This window comes from Bombina bombina, chromosome 9 (genome assembly GCF_027579735.1).
Source record: "Bombina bombina isolate aBomBom1 chromosome 9, aBomBom1.pri, whole genome shotgun sequence".
NCBI classification, from domain to species: domain Eukaryota; kingdom Metazoa; phylum Chordata; class Amphibia; order Anura; family Bombinatoridae; genus Bombina; species Bombina bombina.
The window spans coordinates 277,864,880-277,870,879 of NC_069507.1; the positions used below are offsets into that span (position 1 = coordinate 277,864,880).

At 49.1% G+C, this 6,000-nt stretch overlaps 1 protein-coding gene across 2 annotated transcripts in view; it reads right to left on the reverse strand.

Moving 5' to 3' along the window:
* The window catches only part of C1S (complement C1s), a 164,265-nt gene that overhangs the window by 32,854 nt on the left and 125,411 nt on the right, over positions 1-6,000 (reverse strand). The window lies entirely within an intron of this gene.

The following is a 6,000-nucleotide window of genomic DNA, read 5'->3' on the forward strand; positions in this document are numbered from 1 at the left end:
GAAATGTCAGCGAGCAGAGGACTCAGTTGAATGGAAAAGTCTGTGAGATCCAATTCATTTAAATTCCTGTGAGGTAGCAGTTTTTTGGGGGCTTGCAAAGATGTAGCAGGTAGAGTAAGAGAGAAAGTTAATAGATGGTGGTCAGAGAGAGGAAAGAGGAAGTTAAGGGAGTTGGAAACAGCACAGAGATTAGTGAAGACCAGGTCTATAGAGTTGCCTTCACAGTGTGTTAGAGATGTTGTCCACTGGGACAGGCCTAAAGAGGTGGTAAGGGATAGAGGTTTAGAGGCAGCGGGTGTGTTAGGCTTATCAAGGGGTATGTTGAAGTCTCCTAAGATGAGAGAAGGGACATTAGAAGAGAGAAAATGTGGAAGCCAGGCTTCAAAGTGGTCCAGAAATTGTGATGCTGGGCCAGGGGGCCAATAGATAACTGCAACATGAAGAGCTATAGGGGAGAAGAGGCGGATAGCGTGAACTTCAAAAGATGAGAAGGAAAGAGAGGGGGGGTGAAGGAATGCAGTGAAAGGTACTGTGTGGAGACAGGAGAATTCCTACTCCTTGTTTGTCTCCATGCCTGGGAGTGTGAATGAAGTGCAGTCCGCCATAGGACAGAGAGGCTACAGCAGTTGTGTTAGTGGAGGAAAAACAAGTTTCAGTGAGGGCTAACAGGTTAAGTGAACGTGAAATAAATAGGTTGTGAATAGATGTAAGCTTATTGCATACCGAGCGTGCATTCCAAAGGGCACACGAGAATTGGGGTGTACTAATAGAGGTGCAGTTAATCAGGTTTAGAGGGTTACGTGTGCAAGGTGTATGAGGTGTCATTTGGGGTAGTGATCTGAGGGAAGCAGAGGGTGGACCTGGGTTAGGAGAGACATCCCCAGCTGCAAGAACAAGAAAGATGGTGAGTGAAAGGAGATGAGGATGTGTCTTATGTTATTAGATACTTTGTAATTTTTATAGTATTGTTAGAATTTTTTTAATGTGTATTTTAGTTTTCTTTAATTGTTAGTTTAAACTTAGTTTTTTTAATTTGAAAGTTTTAATTCGGCCAGATTACGAGTTTTGCGGTAATAGCTGCTCGATGCTAACTTGCACGTTATTGTCACCGTTCATTTCCCTACAGCGCTGGTATTACAGGTTTTTATAAACCCAGCATTAAAAGACAAGAAGTGAGCGTAGAGCAAAACTGGGATCCATACCGCACTCCAATACCAGCGCTGCTTAAGTCAGCGGTGAGCTGGTTATACGTGCTCGTGCATGATTTCCCCATAGACATCAATGGGGAGAGCCGGCTGAGAAAAAGCCTAACACCTGCAATAAAGCAGCGTAAAGCTCAGTAACGCAGCCCCATTGATTCCTATGGGGAAACAAAATTTATGTTTACACCTAACACCCTAACATAAACCCCGAGTCTAAACACCCCTAATCTTAAACTTATTAACCCCTAATCTGCCGCCCCCAACATCGCCAACACCTGCATTATATTTATTAACCCCTAATCTGCCGCTCTGGATTTTGCCACCACTATAATAAACATTTTAACCCCTAAACCGCCGAATTCCTGCATCGCAAACACTAGTTAAATATTATTAACCCCTAATCTGCCACCCCTAACATCGCCGCCACCTACCTACATTTATTAACCCCTAATCTGCCATCCCTAACATTGCCGCCACTATACTAAGTTATTAACCCCTAACCCTAAGTCTAACCCTAACCCCCCTAACTTAAATATAATTCAAATAAATCTAAAGAAAACCTGCTATTAATAACTAAAAAATTCCTATTTAAAATTAAATATGTACCTATAAAATAAACCCTAAGCTAGCTACAATATAACTAATAGTTAAATTGTATCTAGCTTAGGTTTTTTTTTATTTTACAGGCAAGTTTGTATTTATTTTAACTAGGTAGAACAGTTACTAAATAGTTATTAACTATTTACTAACTACCTAGTTAAAATAAATACAAATTTACCTGTAAAATAAAACCTAACCTGTCTTACAATAAGACCAAACTTTACACTAAAATTAAATACATTACCTAAATTAAATACAATTACCTAAATGACAAAAAAAACAAAACACTAAATTACACAAAATAAGAAACAAATTACAAGATATTTAAACTAATTACACCTAATCTAATAGCCCTATCAAAATAAAAAAAGCCCCCCCAAAATAAAAAAAACCCTAGCCTAAACTAAACTACCAATAGCCCTTAAAAGGGCCTTTTGCGGGGCATTGCCCCAAAGAAATCAGCTCTTTTACCTCACAGAGTGTGCTCAAATCTCATACTGACCCTAAACCCAGTGTGCACTCACACCTCACGCTTACCCTAACTCCAGAGTGTGCTCACACCTCACGCTTACCCTAACTCCAGAGTGTGCTCACACCTCACGCTTACCCTAACTCCAGAGTGCGCTCACTCTGACCCAAACCCCAAGGTGCTAACACCTCACGCTGACCCTAACCTCAGAGTGCGCACACACCTCACGCTGACCCTAACCCCAGAGTGCATTCACACCTCATACTGACCCTAACCCCAGAGTACTCACACTGACCCTAACCCCAGAGTGCGCTCACAAGTCACACTGACCCTAACCCCAGAGTACTCACACTGACCCTAACCCCAGAGTGCGCTCACAAGTCACACTAACCCTAACCCAAGAGTACTCACACTGACCCTAACCCCAGAGTGCGCTCACAAGTCACACTTACCCTAACCCCAGAGTACTCACACTGACCCTAACCCCAGAGTGCGCTCACAAGTCACACTAACCCTAACCCCAGAGTACTCACACTGACCCTAACCCTAGAGTGCGCTCACAAGTCACACTTACCCTAACCCCAGAGTACTCACACTGACCCTAACCCCAGAGTGCGCTCACAAGTCACACTGACACTAACCCCAGAGTACTCACACTGACCCTAACCCCAGAGTGCGCTCACAAGTCACACTAACCCTAACCCCAGAGTACTCACACTGACCCTAACCTCAGAGTGCGCTCACACTGACCCTAACCCCAAGGTACTCACACATCACACTGACTCTAACCCCAGACTGTGCTCACACCTCACACTGACCCTAACCCCAGAGTACTGACACTGACCCTAACCCCAGAGATCGCTCACAAATCACACTGACCCAAACCCCAGAGTACTCACACTGACCCTAACCCCAGAGTGCGCTCACACTGACCCTAACCCCAGAGTGCGCTCACACAGACCCTAACCCCAGAGTGCGCTCACACTGACCCTAACCCCAGAGTGCGCTCACACTGACCCTAACCCAAGAGTACTCACACTGACCCATCCCCAGAGTGCGCTCACAAGTCACACTGACCCAAACCCCAGAGTACTCACACTGACCCTAACCCCAGAGTGCGCTTACACTGACCCTAACCCCAGAGTGCACTCACACTGACCCTAACCCCAGAGTGTGCTCACACTGACCCTAACCCCAGAGTACTCACACTGACCCTAACCCCAGAGTGCGCTCACAAGTCACACTGACCCAAACCCCAGAGTACTCACACTGACCCTAACCCCAGAGTACTCACACTGACCCTAACCCCAGAGTGCGCTCACACATCACACTGACCCTAACCCCAGAGTACTCACACTTACCCTAACCCCAGAGTGCGCTCACAAGTCACACTGACCCAAACCCCAGAGTACTCACACTGATCCTAACCCCAGAGTGCGCTCACACTGACCCTAACCCCAGAGTGCGCTCACACCTAACACTGACCCTAACCCCAGAGTACTCACACTGACCCTAACCCCAGAGTGCGCTCACAAGTCACACTGACCCTAACCCCAGAGTACTCACAATGACCATAACCCAAGAGTGCGCTCACACTGACCCTAACCCCAGAGTGCGCTCACAAGTCACACTAACCCTAACCCCAGAGTACTCACACTGACCCTAACCCCAGAGTGCGCTCACACTGACCCTAACCCCACGGTACTCACACATCACACTTACTCTAACAACATAGTGTACTCACACCTCACGCTGACACTAACCCCAGAGTACTCACACTGACCCTAACCCCAGAGTGCGCTCACAAGTCACACTAACCCTAACCCCAGAGTACTCACACTGACCCTAACCTCAGAGTGCGCTCACACTGACCCTAACCCCAAGGTACTCACACATCACACTGACTCTAACCCCAGACTGTGCTCACACCTCACACTGACCCTAACCCCAGAGTACTCACACTGACCCTAACCCCAGAGATCGCTCACAAATCACACTGACCCAAACCCCAGAGTACTCACACTGACCCTAACCCCAGAGTGCGCTCACACTGACCCTAACCCCAGAGTGCGCTCACACAGACCCTAACCCCAGAGTGCGCTCACACTGACCCTAACCCCAGAGTGCGCTCACACTGACCCTAGCCCAAGAGTACTCACACTGACCCATCCCCAGAGTGCGCTCACAAGTCACACTGACCCAAACCCCAGAGTACTCACACTGACCCTAACCCCAGAGTGCGCTTACACTGACCCTAACCCCAGAGTGCACTCACACTGACCCTAACCCCAGAGTGTGCTCACACTGACCCTAACCCCAGAGTACTCACACTGACCCTAACCCCAGAGTGTGCTCACAAGTCACACTGACCCAAACCCCAGAGTACTCACACTGACCCTAACCCCAGAGTGCGCTCACACATCACACTGACCCTAACCCCAGAGTACTCACACTGACCCTAACCCCAGAGTGCGCTCACAAGTCACACTGACCCAAACCCCAGAGTACTCACACTGACCCTAACCCCAGAGTGCGCTCACACTGACCCTAACCCCAGAGTGCGCTCACACCTAACACTGACCCTAACCCCAGAGTACTCACACTGACCCTAACCCCAGAGTGCGCTCACAAGTCACACTGACCCTAACCCCAGAGTACTCACAATGACCATAACCCAAGAGTGCGCTCACACTGACCCTAACCCCAGAGTGCGCTCACAAGTCACACTAACCCTAACCCCAGAGTACTCACACTGACCCTAACCCCAGAGTGCGCTCACACTGACCCTAACCCCACGGTACTCACACATCACACTTACTCTAACAACATAGTGTACTCACACCTCACGCTGACACTAACCCCAGAGTACTCACACTGACCCTAACCCCAGAGTGCGCTCACAAGTCACACTAACCCTAACCCCAGAGTACTCACACTGACCCTAACCTCAGAGTGCGCTCACACTGACCCTAACCCCAAGGTACTCACACATCACACTGACTCTAACCCCAGACTGTGCTCACACCTCACACTGACCCTAACCCCAGAGTACTCACACTGACCCTAACCCCAGAGATCGCTCACAAATCACACTGACCCAAACCCCAGAGTACTCACACTGACCCTAACCCCAGAGTGCGCTCACACTGACCCTAACCCCAGAGTGCGCTCACACAGACCCTAACCCCAGAGTGCGCTCACACTGACCCTAACCCCAGAGTGCGCTCACACTGACCCTAGCCCAAGAGTACTCACACTGACCCATCCCCAGAGTGCGCTCACAAGTCACACTGACCCAAACCCCAGAGTACTCACACTGACCCTAACCCCAGAGTGCGCTTACACTGACCCTAACCCCAGAGTGCACTCACACTGACCCTAACCCCAGAGTGTGCTCACACTGACCCTAACCCCAGAGTACTCACACTGACCCTAACCCCAGAGTGTGCTCACAAGTCACACTGACCCAAACCCCAGAGTACTCACACTGACCCTAACCCCAGAGTGCGCTCACACATCACACTGACCCTAACCCCAGAGTACTCACACTGACCCTAACCCCAGAGTGCGCTCACAAGTCACACTGACCCAAACCCCAGAGTACTCACACTGATCCTAACCCCAGAGTGCGCTCACACTGACCCTAACCCCAGAGTGCGCTCACACCTAACACTGACCCTAACCCCAGAGTACTCACACTGACCCTAACCCCAGAGTGCGCTCACAAGT